The sequence below is a fragment of the Emys orbicularis genome, chromosome 23 (genome assembly GCF_028017835.1).
Source record: "Emys orbicularis isolate rEmyOrb1 chromosome 23, rEmyOrb1.hap1, whole genome shotgun sequence".
NCBI lineage: Eukaryota > Metazoa > Chordata > Testudines > Emydidae > Emys > Emys orbicularis.
Genome location: NC_088705.1, coordinates 16,235,128 through 16,258,751, shown reverse-complemented (window position 1 = coordinate 16,258,751; position 23,624 = coordinate 16,235,128).

Here is a 23,624-nt window from a genome sequence, read left to right as displayed (position 1 = left end):
AAAGAGTTGAGCTGTTTTGAAGAACAAGATTAGGGAAAAATACATTGCTTCACTCATGTTGAAGAGATCATTCCCCTCTATTCGACATTGGTGAGGCCTCATCTAGAGTACTGTGTCCAGTTTTGGGTCCCACACTACAAGAAGGATGTGGAAAAATTGGAAAGAGTCCAGTGGAGGGCAACAAAAATGATTAGGGGGCTGGAGCACATGACTTATGAGGAGAGGCTGAGGGAACTGGGATTGTTTAGTCTGCAGAAGAGAAGAATGAGGGGGGATTTGATGGCTGCTTTCAACTACCTGAAAGGGGGTTCCAAAGAGGATGGATCTAGACTGTTCTCAGTGGTAGCAGATGACAGAACAAGGAGCAATGGTCTCAAGTTGCAGTGGGGGAGGTCTAGGTTGGATATTAGGAAAAACGTTTTCACTAGGAGGGTGGTGAAGCACTGGAATGGGTTACCTAGGGAGGTGATGGAATCTCCTTCCTTAGAGGTTTTTAAGGTCAGGCTTGACAAAGCCCTGGCTGGGATGATTTAGTTGGGAATTGATCCTGCTTTGAGCAGGGGGTTGGACTAGATGACCTCCTGACAGGGCCGGCTCTAGGTTTTTTGCTGCCCCAAGCAAAAAAATTTTTGGCTGCCCCCCACCCCAGCCCTGGGCTCTCCCCGTCCCAACTGCACCCTCCTGCCGCCCCAGCCCTGGGTCACTGGTAACTTGCTCCCAGGGCGGGTCATTCAGCAGGAATTTTGGATGTGCACAGAACACAAACAGGATTGGTTCCCATATGGTTACAGAACTGCAGTAAAGTGGAACAATTTTCAGCTTGTGTGATTGGAGGAGATCTGGATGCATATTATAAGACTGTCCTACATAAATGAGGAAAAGTTGAGGTGCCTTTGTTATTCTTTTGTTCCATTCTTTGTTTCTATGGGGAATTTGCCAATGCAATATCACTGTCTTCCTTTTAAACAAATACAACTAAAACTAAAAAAAACAATGGCTGTTGAAAATAGCAATTCCAGTCCTAATAACCACTGGGAAGCATTTCTTGCTCAATTTATTCTACTTTTTCTACAGCAAGTTACAGTGGATCAGTATATTTGATTTGGGAGAAATGAAGTAACAGCTGCCCAAATTGAGCTTGAGCACTCCTGAATTTTGAGGGTGTTCAAATCTGGAAGGCAGGTGCTAGATTCCCTTTCTGAATATTAGCTAAATCTGGAAAAGAAAAGTCAATTTCTGCTTCCATGGCTCAGAAGTGTAAATCCTCCTACGTGCCTGGTACTGTATCTAAAGCTGCCCAGTCTAGTAGAGCCTCCCCTCCCTTACTTTTCATTTTAAATTCTAGTGGGATGTGGGGTCCCATGCGGAGCAGATAAAGCACACGACCAATGTGGTTGCAAGCTGAACTCAAGCTGACTCCAACTCTGTTTATTACAAGCTTTCTTTTATAGTCTTTCTTAACATTACATAACACAATTAGGCTATAATACACATCTACCGATTGGACAAGAAGGAGAATCATGTGTTTATCACATGTATAGCCCCACACCGATTGGTTCAATTGTTCCTTACATAAGGCCTCATCTTATATAACCACCAGGGGGCCTTACATAAGGTCTCATCTTATATAACCACCAGGGGGCCTTACATAAGGCCTCATCTCATATAACCACCAGGGGGCCCTACATAAGGCCTCATCTTATATAACCACCAGGGAGCCTTACATAAGGCCATGATTTATTGCCAGGCAAGTGTCCCATCGTGACCCTTACCCTCTCATGGAACTTTACATCCCCACACCTCCCCCCTTTTTCTTAAATAAGGACGTACAGCATTATCAGGTGTCTAGGCTGTGACAAACAATAAGTGCAGGTCCGGTGTCACTACTGGATAAGCCTCGGGCGCAAATTCCCCATCAATATGGGCTTCCCTAATAAGTCCGTGCCAACGCCTTACGGGGTCCGGGGGGCCCGAGCCGCCCGGGATATTGTTCGAAGCATGTCGCAGGGTGGAAACATCGGATGAGTATCCTGGAGGCTTCGGGGCAAACGGGTTGGTGAAAGTCTAAAATCCTTAATTCACAGTCTTACCTCTAAGTAACTGGTAGATGAGAAACTGTATATGGTCATCTGTTAGCTTCTGGCACTTTACAATGTTATTCAAGTCAGCACCCATTAAATTTGTCACAAGATACACTTCATTAAAATTTTCTATTGAAGTTGCTGGTATAACAAAAACCCCGCGTCTTTGTCCCCATTTCAGCAAACGGGACAACGCGTCAGAGGGAAGCTTCTCTCCCTTTTTTTTTCAGCGATGCGTAATAAAAAATCATGCACCGTCTCCTCCTCTGCAGACAAAGCAGAGCCCATTTTATGGAATGCAGCCGCTCACCTGTGAGCTCACGAACGCCTCTCTCGGACGACCAGGAGCCGGTATCCTCCGGTACCTCCTGCCGCGGCTGCCATCGAATGCAGCCGCTCACCTGTGAGCTCACGAACGTCTCTCTCGGACGACCAGGAGCCGGTATCCTCCGGTACCTCCTGCTGCGGCTGCCACCTCCGCCTTTTCTCACCGAACACTTCAGTCGGCTGTGTTTGCATACGTGATAGGAGAATTTGGACAGTCTTTATCTGCATCCCCAATTTCTTCAGTTTCCATGGCTGCATCCTCACTTTTTTCAGTTTCTGTGGCTGCAGATGTTTTTATATATTTCATTCTTTTTGTTCTGGTGTAAGGTTCTTCTGCATGTTTACGTTTTTGTTTCTTTATATGTGTTTGTTTTTCTTCTTCATTATGATTACCATTTCCATTTATTTCCACCCGAGCTGTATTATTCCTCTCATGCTTTTTCTTCTTCTTTTTCCTCCTTGCATAGTGCTTTTGGAAGTTTCCTCATTTTCATCTTCAGTACCTTCCTTTTCTTTTTTAGGCTTTAATCGGCTGCCTTGATGTCCAAGCCGAATCACGTCGGGGTCACCATTTGTGGGGTCCCATGCGGAGCGGATAAAGCACACGACCAATGTGGTTGCAAGCTGACTCAAGCTGACTCCAACTCTGTTTATTACAAGCTTTCTTTTATAGTCTTTCTTAACATTACATAACACAATTAGGCTATAATTACACATCTACCGATTGGACAAGAAGGAGAATCATGTGTTTATCACATGTATAGCCCCACACCAATTGGTTCAATTGTTCCTTACATAAGGCCTCATCTTATATAACCACCAGAGGGCCTTACATAAGGCCTCATCTTATATAACCACCAGGGGGCCTTACATAAGGCCTCATCTTATATAACCACCAGGGGGGCTCACATAAGGCCTTATCTTATATAACCACCAGGGGGCCTTACATAAGGCCTCATCTTATATAACCACCAGGGGGGCTCACATAAGGCCTTATCTTATATAACCACCAGGGGGCCTTACATAAGGCCTCATCTTATATAACCACCAGGGGGCCTTACATAAGGCCATGATTTATTGCCAGGCAAGTGTCCCATCGTGACCCTTACCCTCTCATGGAACTTTACATCCCCACAGTGGGATCCACGTACCTCCCTTGCTAGGCTTCAGATGGAGAGGTGCACTGTCCATTTAGTCCACTCAATTCTTTCTTTGGGGGAGAGCCCAGGGCTGGGGCGGCAGGAGGTGCAGGGGGGCGGGGGGGGGAAGAGCCCAGGGCTGGGGCGGCAGGAGGTGCAGGTGTGTGGGGGGGGAGAGCCCAGGGCTGGGGTGGCAGGGGGTGCAGGTGGGGGCCAGAGCTGGGGCGGCAGGGGGTGCGGGTGCGGGGGGGGGGAAGAGACAGGGCTGGGGCGGCAGGAGGTGCGGGTTGGGGGAGAGCCCAGGGCTGGGGCAGCAGGGGAGTGCAGGTGGGGGCCAGAGCTGGAGCGGCAGGGGGTGTGGGCGGGGGAGAGTCCAGGGCTGGGGCAATACAGGGGTGTGGGGGGAGCCCAGGGCTGGGGTGGGTGGCGGCAAAAAACCTAGAGCTGGCTCTGTCCCTACTATTCACAGCAAGCTGCAGGTGTCAGTTCCATACTCCTTCCCCCTCCCTTTCCTGTTGCTAGTGGCTGAGGGAATGCTGGGAAATGTAGTTCTTTCCCTGCTCCAGGGCTGGCTCTATAGGCAGGGAGCTAACCAAGGAACTACAGCTCCCAGGGCCCCCTGTTGGTTCTCAGCTCCCATGCTGGATTCTTGCGCCCCTGCAAATGTGCCGCCCCAAAGAACTGCTTGCTTTGCTGGTGCCTAGAGCCGGCCCTGCCTCCTGAGGTCCCTTCCAACCCTGCTATTCTATGATTCTATGTTAAAAAATATTGTTACAGCCATTTCAAGGAGATGCTCTAGTACTTCCATGTTTTGGAGCAAGGGCTTGGAATTTGGGACATCAAAGACATGCCTTTTGCTGCACCGAGGAATATTCTCTAATTTGGTCAAGTTACAAGCCTTTGAAAAAATCTTCATTCACACATGCTCAGCAGAGATTTTAGAATTTGGTAGCTAAATTTTCTGAAGCTTCTATCTGCTATGAGCATACTGCAGTCTGGGACCTTTCCCTGTAAGTGCTCTTCCTAGTTCCCGGGGGCCACTGTGACACTGGTCACTGGAACGCAGAACAGGGAGACTGTCTCTCCTGTGCTATCAATGGTCCTGCAGCTGGTGCCCAGGCTGGAGGAAGCTGCCTGACTTAATTCCAGAAAAGACAAGAGATGGCCAAGGTGGTGGGTGGGGCAGCGGAGGAAGTAAATTGGTACCAGTAGCCTGGGAGGGGAGAATGGGACTGGGAGCCAGTGTGGGGAGGAAAGATTGAGTTCAGACAAGGAGCTGGTGGTGGGGGAGAGAGAGAGAGGAAACTGGGACTGGCTGGACAAGGAGACCGAGAACCAGTGGCGGGGGACACAGAAGAGGAGCCTAGGATCAGGGTGGAGGAGACTGGGACTGGCTATTGTGGCAAGGCCCCTTCTGCCTCACCGGACTTAGCGCCCCCTCCTCTGGCAGGGACAGGGCCTGGGGTAAATCAGCCCCCCACGCTGGAGCGTGTCTGTCTTCCCTCTTCGGGGGTTGTTTCTCAGAGCCTGCCCAGTAGGCCTCAGGGCCAGCCTGAGGAGTGCTCCTCTGCCAAACCAAGGGAAACAAGTCTCTAACCCACCGAAACAAAGGGGAGACCGTTCCCTGGCCCCGCACTGGGGCACGTGTTGTCCTGTCACCGGCCCCGGGGTGTGAGTCCTTCCCCTAAACAGGCACTGGGGTTTGGGTGTCTCCCCTATGGGGAGGAGCACAGTCTCTCACACGGGAGAAGCCGATCTCCCTGCTGCCTCCAGCCTTGCAGCAGTTTATCTCTCTCCCCTCCCCTCTCTCTCACCAGGAGAGAAATTTTAACAGGTTTCAGGCAGCCCTTAATTGGACTCAGGTTTCCCTAGTTGACCTGAAGTGACCCCTTCCCAGCTTGTAAGAAAAAGGGCCTTTAGCATTCTAGGGCTAACATACCTGTTTTCCCAGACCCTCCTGCAGCCGTCCAGCCTGACTTTGTCACACTATTAGGGTGACCAGACAGCAAATGTGAAAAATCAGGACAGGGGGTTGGGGGTAATAGGAGCCTATGTAAGAAAAAGATCCCAAAATCGGGACTGTCCCTATAAAATCGGGACATCTGGTCACCCTACACACTATGTAAGGTGACTGGAGCACGGAGCCTGCAGTGGAGACTGTGATGAGGAATCCAGGATAGGAGAGGACAGGGACTTTGATGGGGAAGGATGGAGGAGGAGACTGGGGCTGAAACAAGGAGCCAAGAATGGGAGAGAAAGAGACAGGACTTGGGTGGAGACAGCCTGGAGGGGACACAAGCAGAAGAGGTCAGGCTTTGGCGGGAAGAGGGGATGCAGGTTTGGTGCCCTCTAGAGCACACTTCCCCTACAGAACCTGGAACTGAACCCCCGACTCCTCAGTCTCACCACACCACCGCTGTGAGCCAATATCCAACACACTGGCAAAGTGGGTGACCCATCTCCCTGTAGTCACTGGTCCACAAAGAGGATGACAACCTACTATTGCTATGATTAACTCAAATGGCAGAGGCCTGTGCTGTGTTCCTAACAGTTCCAGCCCTGTTGAGGACCCGTATGAGAGTCAATAACGTTCCAAGTGATGGAACTGTAGTGGGTTTTGGTTGTTTGTTTTTTAAAACTAGGAAATTACACACCAAAAATTACATTACGAGAACATTAAGGTTGAAAAGTGAAGCACTCAAAAGGAAATGCCAGAATTAAGGTTGTCTGTGCAATAAATATGAAATACAAAAAGACACACATTCCTCAAACTCAGTGCTGTCCTTATATGAACTGGAGATGAGTCTTTTCTGGAAAGCAAAGGTCTAAATTTCTGATCTGCTTTTGAACCTGCTTGGCGAAGTCAAAGTAACAATGATTAAATGAGGAGGGTCTAGAAATTGCTGCGTGGCAGCAGTTGGTTAGAAGAATGCAGCAAATGTTATCTTTGTCCTCAACAGAGGATCGTTGGTATGTTTCTGTATCTGGAAGATGTTTAATTGTTTTCTACTTCTTCTAGCAAATCTATCTTCAGTGCTGGTTGGTTGGAGTTCCTATTTGTCATCTGTCCCATTTTTGGCTTGAATAGCTCTGAGGTTTCAAGCTGAAGATGGGAAACTTGCACTCTGTGGCTTGGGGTATGTGAATGTGAAAACCAGGGAATTTTTACTGTGACCCCAAATTATACACAGTTCCAACGCATGTCTGGTTATTCAGACAGGGTGTATATCAGAAACGATCCATATAATACGAGGATAGCTCTTTTTTTGGCTGGTTCTGCCAACCATTGGATCCTGCAAAACAATAGCTGAAGACAGAAAGCATCAGTGAAAAGAAAAACGGTAATTGTACAGCAGGGCATTCCTAACATAACTTGTAACCTTTATGACCTTGAACGTTTATGATTTTTTGGAATGCAGCGAAAAGATTCTGCAATTTGCAATTAAGGGTATCAGTAAAATTAGACATTTCCAAGAAATTTCCTTTGTTTTCCTTCCACTGTCTATAACAATTGTAGAGCATTAAAGCCATTCAGTCATATTTTACACTGTTCTCTTGCCTCTTCTGTTGAAACCTCCCCCAGTTTTTAATGTCAGATAGTAAAATCAGAATTTATGAAATCTGCTCTGAACAACTCACTTACCATTTGACCTCTTGTATGGAAAAGTTACTGTTATTAAGTTGTTTGGTGTCAGATTTTACCTTTCCTAGATAGTCTGGTGATAATTACCCCCTTTCATTGAAGTCAATAGCTTGACATTTGAAATGTTATGTGAAAATGAGTCAGGCAGGAGATCAATGAGATTATTTTTCTGGAAGATGCTCGAGTTGAATTCCTGTCAAAATTCAAAACATTAATGATGTTCTCAGTGACCACAACATTCATCTCACACTAATTATTTCTTCTGATTCCCTCCATGATAAGGACTGTGTTCTTAAAATAGACAAGGAAAGAAAGAAGGATCAGATACTCAATTGGTGTAAATGGGCCTATTCTGATTTACACCTGCTCAGAATCTGGCCCCAAATGTTTATATTTAAGGACATCATTTCCCCAGATGTAATTTGACATTAAGTAGGGGGTGTCAATCGATATCCGTAAACAGGGATTGTAATTATATTGGTATTCAGTCAGTCATTTTTTTCTCTGCAAAGTTACACTTGGGTTCTGATGGCAAAAGATATATTTCCTATGGGTTTGACTAGAGCTGGTTGGGAATTTTCTGACTAATTTTTTTTCCACTGGAAAATGCCAATTCTTCTAAACTAAAACTGTTCAGTGGAAAGGGTCAGTTTCAACAAATTTTTCAACTTGAAAAAATTTAGAAAAAAGAAGTTTCACAATGGGTCCAGAGGTTTTGTTTCAACATTTTTGAAATAGAAATTCAAGTTTTTATGGTTTAACATAAATTTCTGTTTTGAAATTTAAGCTAATAGTAAAAATAATGTTCACAAAATGTAAAAATGGTTGAATTGAAAACAAAACATTTTGAAATTATCTAAACAATGAATGGACTATAAGGTGGATAGAAAGCTGGCTAGATTGTCGGGCTCAACGGGTAGTGATCAACGGCTCCATGTCTAGTTGACAGATGGTTTCAAGCAGAGTGCCCCAAGGGTCGGTCCTGGGGCCGGTTTTGTTCAATATCTTCATTAATGATCTGGAGGATGGTGTGGACTGCACTCTCAGCAAGTTTGCAGATGACACTAAACTGGGAGGAGTGGTAGATACGCTGGAGGGTAGGGATAGGATACAGCGGGACCTAGACAAATTAGAGGATTGGGCCAAAAGAAACCTGATGAGGTTCAACAAGGACAAGTGCAGAGTCCTGCACTTAGGATGGAAGAATCCCATGCACTGCTACAGACTAGGGACCGAGTGGCTAGGCAGCAGTTCTGCAGAAAAGCACCTAGGGGTTACAGTGGACGAGAAGCTGAATATGAGTCAACAGTGTACCCTTGTTGCCAAGAAGGCTAACGGCATTTTGGGCTGTATAAGTAGGGGCATTGCCAGCAGATCGAGGGACGTGATCGTTCCCCTCTATTTGACATTGGTGAGGCCTCACCTGGAGTACTGTGTCCAGTTTTGGGCCCCACACTACAAGAATGATGTGGAAAAATTGGAAAGAGTCCAGCGGAGGGCAACAAAAATGATTAGGGGGCTGGCGCACATGAGTTATGAGGAGAGGCTGAGGGAACTGGGATTGTTTAGTCTGCAGAAGAGAAGAATGGGGGCGGGGGGGGGGGGGTTTGATAGCTGCTTTCAACTACCTGAAAGGGGGTTCCAAAGAGGATGGATCTAGACTGTTCTCAGTGGTAGCAGATGACAGAACAAGGAGTAATGGTCTCAAGTTGCAGTGGGGGAGGTTTAGGTTGGATATTAGGAAAAACTTTTTCACTAGGAGGGTGGTGAAGCACTGGAATGCGTTACCTAGGGAGGTGGTGGAATCTCCTTCCTTAGAGGTTTTTAAGGTCAGGCTTGACAAAGCCCTGGCTGGGATGATTTAGTTAGGGATTGGTCCTGCTTTGAGCAGGGGGTTGGACTAGATGACCTCCTGAGGTCCCTTCCAACCCTCATATTCTATGATTCTATGAAACAAAATATTTCCGTTGACCCACGTTGAATTATTTTTCAGAATTTAGGTTTGCAAACATTTTTGAGATTTTGACTTTTTGTCCCAATTCAAGATGGGAATTTTTTTTTTAGATATCTCAGTATATTTTGCGGGATGGGAAAACATTTTCCTGCCCAGGTCTAGTTTTGAGTAGGACATTTTTAGATGATGATGTAATTAACTAGTCTACTGCATGAGATCATGCTCCTTCTATTGGTTGGTCTCAGCCACTATTAATGGAGCTCTAGGTTCAATCCCTACAGGTGACAAAGGCATCTCAATGTCTAGTTGGCAGTTGGTATCAAGCAGAGTGCTCCAGGGGTCAGTCCTAGGGCTGGTTTTGTTCAACATCTTCATTAATGATCTTGATGATGGGATGGATTGTACTCTCAGCAAGTTCGCGGATGACACTAAGCTGGGGGGAGAGGTAGATATGCTGGAGGGTAGGGATAGGGTCCAGAGTGACCTAGACAAATTGGAGGATTGGGCCAGAATAAATTTGATGTAGTTCAACAAGGACAAGTGCAGAGTCCTGAACTTAGGACAGAAGAATCCCATGCACTGCTACAGGCTGGGGACCGACTGGCTAAGCGGCAGTTCTGCAGAAAAGGACCTGGGGATTACAGTGGATGAGAAGCTGGATATGAGTCAGCAGTGTGCCTTTGTTGCCAAGAAGGCTAAGGGCATTTTGGGCTGCATTAGTAGGAGCATTGCCAGCAGATCAAGGGAAGTGATTATTCCCCTCTATTCAGCACTGGTGAGGCCACATCTGGAGTATTGCGTCCAGTTTTGGGCCCCCCACCACAGAAGGGATATGGACAAATTGGAGAGAGTCCAGCAGAGGGCAACGAAAATGATCAAGGGGCTGGGGCACATGACTTACAAGGAGAGGCTGAGGGAACTGGGCTTGTTTAGTTTGCAGAAGAGAAAAGTGAGGGAGAATTTGATACCAGCCTTCAACTACCTGAAGGGGGATTCCAAAGAGGATGGAGCTAGACTGTTCTCAGTGGTGGCAGATGACAGAACAAGGAGTAATGGTCTCAAGTTGCAGTGAGGGAGGTCTAGGTTGGATATTAGGAAACACTATTTCACTAGGAGGGTGGTGAAGCACTGGAATGGGTTCCCTAGGGAGGTGATGGAATCTCCATCCTTAGAGGTTTTTAAGGCCCAGCTTGACAAAGCCCTGGCTGGGATGATTTAGTTGGTGTTGGTCCTGCTTTGAGCAGGGGATTGGACTAGATGACCTCCTGAGGTCTCTTCCAACCCTAATCTTCTATGAATCTATGATCTTTATGTGCACGTGTTACACTCCCAGACCAGAGGCAGTTTTAAAATTGGAGTTTTATTAAATGTACTATCAAAAAAATAGCTTGCATAATCATCATTGCTACTCTGACCTTTCAATGCACATCAAACTTTGCTGCTACCAACTGCGTGCCTTTGACTGAGGTCTCCTTAGCAGACCTTAAAGGGACAGGGCATAGGCAAAGCTAACCCTGATATTCCCTTATGAGTGCTACATGTGCAGCCATGATTAATTGCACATTTGGGCTTCAGTCCTACAGAGGCTAAAGCACATGCATAGCTTTATGTATGTGAGTTGTCACACTAAAAATGAATGGCTTGACTCATATGCTTACAGTTATACACATACTTAAAGTTTTGTAGGATTGAGGCTAGTGGCCCTAATATTGTGAGGACCTGAGTACCATCAACTCCCATTGAAGTCGGTGGGAGCTGAGGGCACTGTGCATTTCCCAGGAAGCATTCAGCATTTTCCAAGGTATGAACTAATATTATAGGCCAATGGTTCTCAAACTGTGGCTCACTCTGTCAGAATGATGGCGCATCTGTCAACTTTCCAGCAGTGACTCTTCCTGCTACAGTAATTGTAGCCCATCCAGGATTATTTTAAGGTTTCCAGTTGCTTTTCTGACCAATTAAACTACCACAAAACAAGCCCTATTCTGCACCTCATTTGACTACTTCATATCCTTGTCAGGTGCATTTGGTGTCAATGCCCAGATCTTCAGAGGACACCAAAAGTAGGTGGGGGAAGGAGTGGGAGTAAGTACAGAAGAGATAGAACAAAAATGCAAAGTGTTCTGGAGAGATTAGAGCGACAGAGGCTGCTGGCAAAGAGGGGAGACAAAACGCTGGGATACTACTGTCTCGTTAAAGCAAATGTATTGTCATGTTATTTCCTTAATACTATCCTGCTATTAATTGTTAATGTAACTGTGCACACCAGGTGCTGCAGTGAAGATGAGCGGTTGAGGTTGGGACATTGGAATATAAGAGGCCAAGAGAGGACCTGGATTTGAAAAAGCAGCCCATGATATGAAAAAGTTTGAGAACTACCACTGCTGGCCTTTCTTGTGCAGATATTACCCAGAGATCGCTGCTGACTTAAAGGGATGCAAAAGAATGGCTGAATAAAAAATGCTACTGTACTTAAATCATTAACATTAAAAATAGTATTTATTTATACATGGTAAATACTTTGCAAGGAGGGAGATCCCAGATTGTCCTAATCTGCAATTCACAGTGTTTACTTAGATTTAACTGACGTCAGTCCTGGGCAATATAATGGAACAGCTGATGTGGGACTTGATTAATAAAAATTAAAGGAAGGTAATGTAAGTAATGCCAATCAACACAGGTTTGTCAAACTAACAGGTTTGTCAAACTAACTCGATATCTTTTTTTTATTAAATTACAAATGTGCTCAATAAAGGTAATAGTGTTGATCTAATATATGTAGACTTCTGTAAGTCATGTGGCTTGGTACCCCACACCTTGATGTCTGTCTGCGTTAAGTCTACAGAGTGGTCTGTTTGGGGGGCTGTGTGCTGAGCCTAAGGGCCTGCTAGGCCAGGCTGAGAGCTTCCTAAGGAGGCTCTAGCCCAGGGGTCGGCAACCTTTCAGAAGCGGTGTGCCGAGTCTTCATTTATTCACTCTGATTTAAGGTTTCGTGTGCCAGTCATACATTTTAACATTTGTAGAAGATCTCTTTCTATAAGTCTATAATATAGAACTCAACTATTGTTGTATGTAAAGTAAATAAGGTTTTTAAAATGTTTAAGAAACGTCATTTAAAATTAAATTAAAACGTAGAGCCCCCTGGACCGGTGGCCAGGACCCGGGCAGTGTGAGTGCCACTGAAAATCAGCTCGTGTGCCACCTTTGGCACCCGTGCCATAGGTTGCCTACCCCTGCTCTAGCCTGCCGTCCTTTGATCTCTAATCCCTTTAGGATCCTTCAAGGAGGAGGGGGTGGGGCTAACTCAAGGGTTTAAAAAGCCAGCTCCTAAGTGACCAGAGGAGCCAGTAAACAGGGGAGTTTTGTGAGGGAGTTTAGAGAGGGAGTCTGAGAGCCAGATAAACGTTCTCTAAACGTAGGCCAATAGCCACCCCCCCCCCACACACACACACCAAAGGAAAACCCACACAAAGAACAAGAAAACAAACAAACACTCTGCAAGAATAAAAATAATGCAGGCAAAAGTCCAGCAGCAGAACAAGGGCATCCAGATTATTGCACTGACTGCAGCATGTACCATTCCCTGCCTTGTGGGCAGGCAGCGTATGTGTGCACTCCATGCATCTGCTACGGCCCATGGCTCTCACCGAGCAGGGGTTCTTCAGACCAGAGTGGCTGAGCTGGAGGAGCTAATGGAGACAGAGAGGTACGCAAAGGAGATTTCTGGGACACAGTAGAGCCGTCCTACCCCCTGTCTGACAACCTCTGTGCTGTTGAGGAGCATTATAGAAATATAGATAGCTGGGTTTGTGAACCTCACAGTGAATTGCCTGACAGGTGCGAAGGTTGCAGACCTCTCCAGTCATCTAGACAGACTTATGTGCAGTGCTGGGGAGGAGCTGGTGGTCATGGTGCACATAGGTACCAATGACGTAGGGAAAGGTAGGAGGGAGGTCCTGGAGGCCAAATTTAGGCTGCTGATTTAAGTCCAGGACCTCCATAGTAGCATTCTCTGGAATGCTTCCCGTTCCACACACAGGGCCAGTTAGACAGGCAGCACGGCAGGGTCTCAATGTGTGGATGAGATGACGGTGTACAGAAGAGGGATTTAGGTTTAGCAGGCTCTGGGGAACCTTTTGGGACAGATAGTTAGCTCCAAAGGAGACTGCAAAGAGTTACAAAGGGGTCTCACAAAGCTGGGTGATCAGGCAACAAAATGGCAGATGAAATTTTATGTTGATAAATGCAAAGTAATGCACATTGGAAAACCTAATTCCAACTATACATACAAAATGATGGGGTCTAAGTTAGCTGTTACCACCCAAGAAAGCTCTTGGAGTCATCATAGATAATTCTCTAAAAACATCTGCTTAATGTGCAGTGGCAGTCAACAAAGCTAACAGAATGTTAGGAACCATTAGGAAAGAGAGAGAAAATAAGACAGAAAATATCATATTGCCACTCTATAAATCCATGGTATGCCCACACCTTGAATACTGCATTCAGTTCTGGTGGCCCCATCTCAAAATGAATATATTAGAAATGGAAAAAGTACAAAGAAGGGTGACAAAATTGATTAGGGGTATGGAACAGTTTCCATATGAGGAGAGATTAAAAAGACTGGGACTGTTTAGCTTGGAAAAGAGACAACTGAGGGAAGATATGATAGAGGTCTCTAAAATCATGAATGGTGTGGAGAAAGTGAATAGGAAAGTGTTATTTACCCCTTCACATAACACAAGAACCAGGGGTCACCCAAAGAAATTAATAGGCAGCAACTTTAAAACAAACAAAAGAAAGTACTTCTTCATATAACACAGTCAACCTGTGGAACTCATTGCCAGGGGACATTTTGAAGGCCAAAAGTATAACTGGATTCAAAAAAGAATTACATAAGTTCATGGAGGATAGGTCCATCAATGGCTGTTGGTCAAGATGGTCAGGAATGCAACCCCATGCTTTGGGTATTCCTAAACATCTGACTGCTAGAAGCTGGGGCTGGATGACAGGGGATGGATTACTTGATAAATACCCTGTTCTGTTCCTTCCCTCTGAAGCATCTAGCACCAGCCGCTGTTGGAAGACAGGATACTGGGCTAGATGGACCATTGTTCTTATCCAGTACGGTCATTCTTATGTGTGTAATGATATGCAGTCTGTATACAATATTGTATAAGCACACACATACATTATATATGTGTGTGTGTGTGTGTATAATGGAAAAGAAATTTATAAATTTATTTACAAGATATTTTTTCATTGTTATTCCATGCTTACTTGTGTATATAAATAAAATTTCACTGTTGCTCTTTTTCTTTCTCTTCCACTATGTGCTTATATTGTTTAGGTAGTTGTCCATATATTGACCAGACAATTGCAGGGATTAGGGGAGTTGAAAGTACTTGCACATATATTTATACATGTACTTATAAGTACTTCTGTAATGGTGTGCGTGGCACTTATACTGTACTTAAGTCCTTTTGCTCAGTACTTATTGCAACATTGAATTTTAAACAGGTACTCATCATCAAACAAGTGTCTTTCGAATGGGGTTCATTATTTAACTCTTTTATCAGTGACCTGGAAGAAAACAGAAAATCAGCTCTGATAAAATCTGCAGATGACACAAACATTGCGGGAGTGGTAAATAAAGAAGAGGACAGGTGACTGATGCAGAGCGATCTGGATCACTTGGTAAACCGGGTGCAAGCAAACAAGGGGTGGGATGCACAAGGGGAATTAAGCTGCTGCAATGCTCAGTGTTGCAATGTCTAACTTTTAGGTGACCTGCTGCCTAGTGGAATTCACAACCTTGAGTTAGGTGCCTAGGCTCCCTGTCAATGCATGGAGAGAGTTAGCTGCCTGTGACAGGGTGTTCAAACCCCTCAATGGACAGGAGGGCTTTCAGGAGCAGCTCTGGGCTAAGGAAGCCCTGCCCTTCCACCCATGCCAAGCCTTCGAGTTGGAGGCGGGGTTTAAAAGCCAGCCTGGCAGCTCAGTCAGGGGTTGGGAAGCCAGGGAGGAGGATGGGCCCAGGGAGCTCCAGGGGAGAATATGAGCTGAGCCCACACCAAGCCAGGGACCGGGAGGAGCCAAAGCACCCAGTGACTGGGACCAGGGCTGGAAACCCAGAAGAAGACACTCCTCAGAGATGGGCGGTAGCTGGATGGATGGGGTGCAGACTCAGGTAGGAAGTGACCCAGGGAAGCTGATTTGAGGCTGACACAAGATGCCGACAGATGAGCAGCCAAACCAGCTTCCCAGGGCCCTGAGTTGGAACCCGGTGGAGTGGGAGGCCCCGATTCTCCTACCCCACCCTGCACCATGACCACTAGGCGGAGTTGCTGGTCCGAGGACTGTATTCACTAAGTGGTGTTGCCTCCCCAAGGACTGCATCCACTAGGTGGGGTTGCCACCCTCTGGACCACACCCATTAATGGTGACTGCCACCGTAGGCGCTAGCCAGTAGGCAGGAGACCTTGCCTCCCAACTACAGTGCCTAAGAATGGAATTAGCAAAAACTAGCACACTAATGGGGAGCCACCTAAACTAGCCAATCGGAAATGCTGAAGAGAGGGGTGTGGCCTAAGCCCGTCCCCTCAAAGGGAATTTAGCACCTCAGTCTGGGCTGGAGGGAGGCATCTAGCTGCTCTCAGGATTCATGGCTGTGAATCCTCTCCTGGAGTTTGATGTCTACAGCAGCTCAGCTGTTTTTCCAGGCAAGCAGTAGCAATGGTGGTTGGACCACAACCATTATCCTGCTGGTCAGAGCACTTGCCCAGAATGTGAAGGGCCCAAGTTCAGTATCCCACTCTGCCTGATGGGAGGCAGGAACTTGAACTTGGCCCCCCACCGCACAGGAGAGAGCTCTAACCGCTGGGCTCTGGGGTGGGTCTCTATTTCTCTCTCAACCTCTCCTGTTGGAACTCTTCCACTGTGTATAAATTAAATTCTCATTGGGTGTGTGCGCGAGCAAGAGAGAGACAAGAAGGACTAACAAGATCCATTGGCTGGAAGTTGAATGTAGACAAATTCAGACTGGAAATAAGGTGTGATTTGTTTGATAGTGCAGGTAATTAACCATTGGAACAATTTACCAAGGGTCATGGTGTAGTCTCCATCACTGGCAATTTTAAAATTAAGATTGAATGCTTTTCTAAAAGATCTGCTCTAGTTCAAAAAGGAATTAATTCAGGGCAGTCCTATGGCCTGTGATATACAGGAGGTCAGAACAGATCATCACAGGGTCTTATCTGGCCTAATAAACTGAATTTATTAAATCCGCGTGATTACTTGTACAGTAAAATAATACGCTCAGTGTAAGTAAGAGTAGCAGAATTAAGCCCTAAGGGCAAAATTCGTAGATGATAGAGAAAAATACCTGTTAGGTCCCATCTAGTCTTTCCCTCTTGGGGCCAATGCAGGATCACTCCCATTTTCTACTGTTTTATACAGTCTCTTTTACACCGTAATCTCCATGCAGCACTCCAAGGTCTCTAGGTACCAGCAAAGAATGGAATTAATCATTCACAGGGTAACATAGCCAAATAGATGTGGGAGTGAGAGCGGACCACGCCAATTCTCTTACCCCGCACACTGAATACATAAGCATTGCATGTGTAGAAAAGGAACAAGGGGATCAGGAGTCCTGCCCATGTAGAAAAGTGCTCCATTTCTGCCTTGAGGAGTACGGAGAACAGCATCGGAAGCAGAGGCCTTTGTAAGCTGCCCCTCCCTTCAACATTGGGCCTTGTGCCAGCCCGAAGCTTAAAGAGAACAGTGGTGGTAGAACTGGGGATTGTGTCTAAAAGCAGCACTCAAGGCAGGTTTCCTCCAGTGTAAGTCCTGAGCTTGTGGGGGAATGGCTAGGGCTGGACAGTGGCGTTATTTCACCAGAGGATTCAGAACCAGTGAATTCTACTAAGGTGAGTATTTGCAAATCTGCTGCTTTTTTCTCCCACTCCTGGTGAAATCCTGGACCCAGTGAAATCAATGGACAAAGGACCCATTAACATAAATGGGGCTTTTATCCCTAAGTTTTCAGTCATCCTTACATGGTGCAGAATTGCTAGATTGCAAAACTCTGCCATTAAATAAGAAAAGCTCCCCAGTTATAATAATCCCTGATATTCATACAGCATCTTTCAACAGGAAGGATCCAGTACTATCCAGAAAGGGGTCACCATTAAGAAATCAGCAGCTAGCAACTGTTACAGTGGCCAACTCATGATTTTATTACATGTCTTGCGATAGTGTTTCTCTTTAAGCCCCAGTTGCTGAAATCATGATATGGCGTGAGAATTTCAGTTTTCATTTAGACAAAAATGGCTAGCTATGGTTGCAGAGTAAAGCTTGAACTTGTGAAGTGCATCCTGAAGGCTCAGGAAATAGAAGGCAAAGAAAAAAAAACCCCAACATTTATTATTTTTGAAAAAATCCTGATTTTCAAGCTAATTTCATGATCTTGGGGAGCCTGACTCATGATTTTTTAATGTTTGGGGTTGGCAGTACTGCTCAGTTACCACTCTACTTTACCTGCAAGCCATTCTCACTAATAGCACTGCTAATGGAGACCAAAGTATGGGCAGTCATAGACGAGGATGGTAAACAGGCATTCAAACCTCTTAGTTCAGGCCTGTTGCATTTGGAAATTCATATCTATAAATAAACAACTGCAGATCGCTCCTGCACAGTTCACTAAAAATGTACCACTGCTTTATCACCACCACCAGAATGGAATCTGCAACAACCACCTCCTATTCCCACGGGGGGGAAAAGACACCAGCAGAACCCCCCTTAACCAGGGAAAGGAGAACAGCCAGAGTTCAAGAAACCCCCGAGGCTCCTTGCTTTGCCACTCTAATATGGCAGGCACTCAGGTATTGCAGTGATGGGTCCCAGCACAAAACACTAAGCTAGCTAGCTAGATTTCTTCTGATGTGGATGTGAAGCAGCACAGTCCTGCACTATGCCATAGGGTACCTACACTGAGAAATAAACCTATCACTATCAAATGCCAAACCAGACCCAGAATGTGTTTAATAGACTAGGACCATTTCTGTGATGTTCACAGTATGCACAGAGAAGTTTGATAAAAAACATAAAATACTCTTGCTGTAAGATTGCAACATAAACTCTACTTGATTTCTTAGAATTCAGAACCCTAACACAAGAGCCTAAAAACAGAAAGAGAGAAAGCAGGCTGCTCCCTAAGGCAGAGAGGCACAACTCATCCACCTTTCTGTAGGCTGGCTCTTTGCCGAAATGACTGATCACGTGCTTCCCTACAGAGCCCCATAGTTTGCAAGCAGGACCAGGAACCCCCTTCCTTCCAACGCAGACTCTTAAGTGATAGCTTGTGATTCCAACACTGTTCCCAGTGCATCAGTTTCCTTCCTCTGTTTTCCTAAGCCTCAATGCAGGAATCACTAGGTGAAATTTCACAGCAGGAGATCAGACTAGATGATTATAATGGCCCCTTCTAGCCTTAAAATCCATGAATCTGTGCATGTTTCTGGCACATGATGTGAATTTATGAAAAGTAATTAACTTCCTTTTCAAAATGGGCATTATGTGACCTCTTAGCATAAATAGAGCTCTCCTTGAGCCTTCCAGCATATCCTCTAGGCTTCTGCACAGATACTGCAGGGCTATTTCTTTCCCTCCAGACACAAAATATTTCCTAGCAAGTAGAGTGATGTCATATTAGCTAATGGTCTTTAATTATGCCTGGCCACTTAGGGACCGTGAGAGAGGAAAGCTTGTCATACACAGGACTTGTGGCTACTGAGAACTGGTCTCTTGCCTCGAAAAGGTGTGCACACAACAAAGGCACTTATCAGTGTACTTTTGTGATTGTAAAGCTGTATCACAAAGCAGGGAGCCCACGGGCCTTCTTGGTGACTCTGTTGAGACCACGGAGAACTGGACTGCCCATCCCCCAGATAGCACCGTCAGCGTCTCCCCAGAGCAGCCTGCTCTGAGGAGGCAGAGGCAGCAGCAGGTAGTCCTGTGTGAGGGAGAGGGGCAGTGAAATGGGGAATGTCAATTGTAGAGAGAAGGGTGGTAAACGTTGAACTCACTAGGAATTAGGTTTGTGCCAACATAAGATTACAGCAGATCTAGGGAGAGGAACAAGAACCGGGCACAAAATAAAAATAGAAAGGGATGGATATGGGGGAAAACACCCATTTGTCCTGCAACCCTCTCACCCTCCTCGGTGCCGTGACAGAGTTCTTAGAGGCAGGACCCTGCCTTACTGCAGCCCTGCGGCATGCCTAGCACACACGTGGACGCTCTGATTCTTTAAGGTTGATATTCCAGTAGCACACGGCAGCCCCCAGTCAGGCTCGGGGCCTCATTATGCAAGGTGCTGTACAGACACGAAGGAAGACAGTCCCTGGCCTGAACAGTTTATAGTTCCAGGGCCAGAATCTCAGCTGGTGTAATTCAATATAGTTCCGCTGAAGTCAATGAAGCTCTGCCAATTTATACCAGACCTGGCCCAAAGAGTAAACAATCTTATCTTTAAACAGCACCTTTCATCCTGAAGCACTTCACAAGCAAGCCCTTTCCTGCTAAACAGTCAAACAAGCCCTTTTGTGCTTGCTCCCATAGAGCCCTGCTGCTTGGGAGGCATTCCCCATACACAGCCACAAAACTAACTCCTCCTCCTTCCCAACCCTCCTTAACAGTCCTTTTCCCCGATGCCTACAAAAACCATGACTATGCTTAGGCCGCTGGTGTGCCGAGACCACTGTCTATCAGGCTAATCAATATTGTCTCATTGTTTCTTTGTGCTCCCCCCTCTGTCTGTATCTACTAGTTGTCTCTTGTTTTATTCTTTGATTGTAAACTCCGTGGGGCAACATTTTTTCCGGCATTCGTACAGCACCTAGCACAATGGGGTCTTGGGCTGTGACGGGGGCTCCAAAGTGCTCTGGTAATACAAATCATAAATAATAATAACAAGCACCACTATAGGAATCACATCACCTACCACTCATGTGTAGTTCCCAACAACATACACAGAAGTATAGGACAGAAAGTAAAGTAGAATTGAAATTATGGGAGTAGAATGTTTTCCCTATGCTGGTGTAGCACCAACAGACCCCAGGCATCGGTGGGATCGAACCAGGGACCTCTGGAGCTTAGTGCATGAGCCTTTACCACATGAGCTAAAAGCCATCTGGCTGCTAGCTAAGGCTGTAGAGCCGACTCGTTTTCTCTCTCGCTTTAAGTGGTCTCAGTGCCACTAGATGGGCCAGAACCCCACCCCCAGGAGGTGTGTGGGTTACACTGGCATTTTGCTGGGCTAGCTCTCCCCTCACAAAGAGATCCGCGGGGCTTTTGCTTTGGTCAGGATTTCAGTTATGTGCATCGTCCCAAAGGAGACATTTCTAATTTAACATCTAGAATTTAATTCTACCAGTTCTCGGGTGCTGATTGACACTGACTCACAGGGAAGGGAGCCACCACACAGGACCATCAGTCCCATTTTCTGCTCCCTGGCTTTTCCAGACAAGTCTCCCATACATCGCAGACCAGGCAGTATAGAAGGACAGAGTGAAATTTCCATTCACCAGGCTGTATTGAAACTTTCTCAAAGGCACAAGTATCAGTGTGTAACCCACACCCACTCAGTGTGACACTGTCCCCCCCTAGTGGTGGCTGGGCCACACAGCGTCCATGAGCCTGCTGGCCTCTGGATCTTAAAGCATGAGTCCCTACTACCCAAGCTGAAGGATCTAGGTCAGTAGGGTTGCCAACTGTCTAATCACACAAACCCAAACACCCTTGCCCTGACCCCCATCCCACCCCTTCTCCAATGCCCCGCCCCCCGCTCACTCCATCCCCCCTCCCTCCGTCACTCACTCTCCCCCACCCTCACTCACTTTCACCAGGCTAGGGCAGGGGGTTGGGGTGTGGGAGGGAGTGTTGGCTCTGGGCTGTGAGGTGGGGACGAGGGGTTTGGAGTGTTGGAGGGGGCTCCGGGTTGGGGCAGGGGGTTGGGGTGCAGGAGGAGGTGCGGGCTCTGGGAGGGAGTTTGGGTGTGGGCGGGGACTCAGGGCTGGGGTAGCAGTTGGGGGTGTGGGATGTGGGCTCTGGGAGGGAGTTTGGGTGAGGGAGGGGGCTCAGGGCTGGGGCAGGGGGTTGGGGTGTGGGAGGGGGTGAGAGGTGTGGGCTCCAGCTGGGTGGCGCTTAACTCAGGTGGCTCCCGGAAGCGACTGACATGTCCAGGTCCGAGGCTGAGGGGTGGCTCGGTGCGCGGCTCTGCGCGCTGCCCCTGCCTGCAGACACCACCCTTGCAGCTCCCATTGGCCACAGTTCCTGCGTGGGGCAGCACGCAGAGACGTGCCGGTCGCTTCCAGGAGTCGTGTGGAGCCAGGGCAGGTAGGGAGCCTCTCTTAGCCACACTGAGCCGCCAGACATTTAGTGGCCTATTAAAATCTCCTGGATTGGTTTCAGTAGCCTCCGGGACATCCAGGCCAATCCTATCGGTCAGTTACGAGTGAGAGAGAAAGGCAAAAGTCAGGCAGATACCCAGACAGAAAGTACACACTTTCACTTCCTTCTCTCCAGCATCTGCATATAAACACTGGGCACTCTGTGATTGACACACCTGTAGACACTCCTGGGTCCTACCATAAGATACAGGCCTCATTCAGCATTAATATGTTTGCTCTCTGGGCCAGAGAGCGAAAAGGAAAGACTTTTAAAAAGAGAGAGACAATGAGGAAACGATTAAGAAATGTCCAGAGTCTTTAAGAACTTGCATGCTGGGGCTGCAGTCAGCTCTGTAGCCATAATATGCTGTCATCTAGTTAGTATCTGTCTGCATTTATCTAAGTAGGTTACTTACCAGTCATTCCAAAGCCAATTTTCGCTGACTTCAGTAAGTAAAGAACTGCCTGCTTAAGCGTCTTAGTAGGAGAAGGTAAAATAGATTGTGCCGAGCTTATGCACCCAATTGAATTAGGGAGAAATAATATGATTCTGGGGTAATGCATTCTGGGCTGGCTGCTCCCCATAGAACGGACAGAGAAGGCCTGGTCTCCTTGCCAGGTCTCACTGTGAGTGTGTCTACACTAGAGCTGGCGGTGTAGAGACACTGATTGAATTAGTGTGCTACAAGTAGCAGGGGAGCTGCAGCTGCCTGGGTGGTGGGGTGGGCTCGTCACCCCAAGGACAATCCTGTCTGACACCGTAAGGTACTGTGATGGGGCAAGGCCAGCTGGCTACAGTAAAGTAGTAAGGAACAGGTATGTTAGCCCCAGGCTAAACAAATCCCTGGTACCATGGTAACCAAATGGCAGTTGCTCCAGGTTAATCAAGACACCTGGGGCCAATTAAGATCCTTCTAGAAGGCAGTGGAGATAGCTAGATTGATTGGGACACCTGAAGTCAATCAAGGACTGGCTTGAACTAGTTAAAAGCCTCCCAGTTAGTCAGTGTGGGGTGGGTGCTATAGGAGGGAACTGTGGTGTTGGAGGAATGAAGCAGCACAAATCTGTATCAGGTGCAAGGAAGGAGGCCCTGAGGTAATGGTGAAAGAGATATTGAGTGGGGGCTGCTGTGGGGAAGTGGCCCAGGGAATTGTACATGTCCTATTTCCAAAAAGTCAGCTACCATAGCTGCTAATTTTAGGGTCCCTGGGCTGGAGCCCGGAGTAGAGGGTGGGCCCGGGCTCCCCCTCCCCTCCCTGATTAGTCACTGAGACTGGGAGACAACAGAGACTGTGCGAGAGAGGGTTGCTTCTCCTCACCTCCCTTGTTGGCTTATGATGAAAATGGCTCAGTAGGCTGTGACCCTTGTCTCTAGAGAGAGAAGGGCTACGTGGAGGGTCACAGTGAGCCTCTGAGGCTAGCAAAATCCGCCAGGAAACGCAGGACCCACGGCGACAAGGACAGAGTTTTGTCGCAGTACATAGAATCATAGTCTTTAAGGTCAGAAGGGACCATTATGATCATCTAGTCTGACCTCCTGCACAACGCAGGCCACAGAATCTCACCCACCCACTCCTGTAACAACCCCTAACCTATGTCTGAGTTATTGAAGTCCTCAAATCGTGGTTTAAAGACCTCAAGGTGCAGAGAATCCTCCAGCAAGTGACCCGTGCCCCACGCTGCAGAGGAAGGCGAAAAACCTCCAGGGCCTCTGCCAATCTGCCCTGGAGGAAAATTCCTTCCCGACCCCAGATATGGCGATCAGCTAAACCCCCAGCACCTTGCCCGTCTTGCAGCCGTGGCCACACACTCTGTTTTGCCCACTGACTCAATCACAGCTAGTGCAGACAGGCCCTTTGTGTCTGACTGGAACCTATGGCAGTTCTTGGGTTAGAAAAAAGCTCATTCAGATCACATTTACAGCTGCGTAACTCCGCTGCGCTACACTCCCGATTTACACCGGTGTCATTGAGATCTGGTTCAGGCCTCATAAGTCTAATGTCTATATCCAATATTTTGACCTTCCTGAAGCTG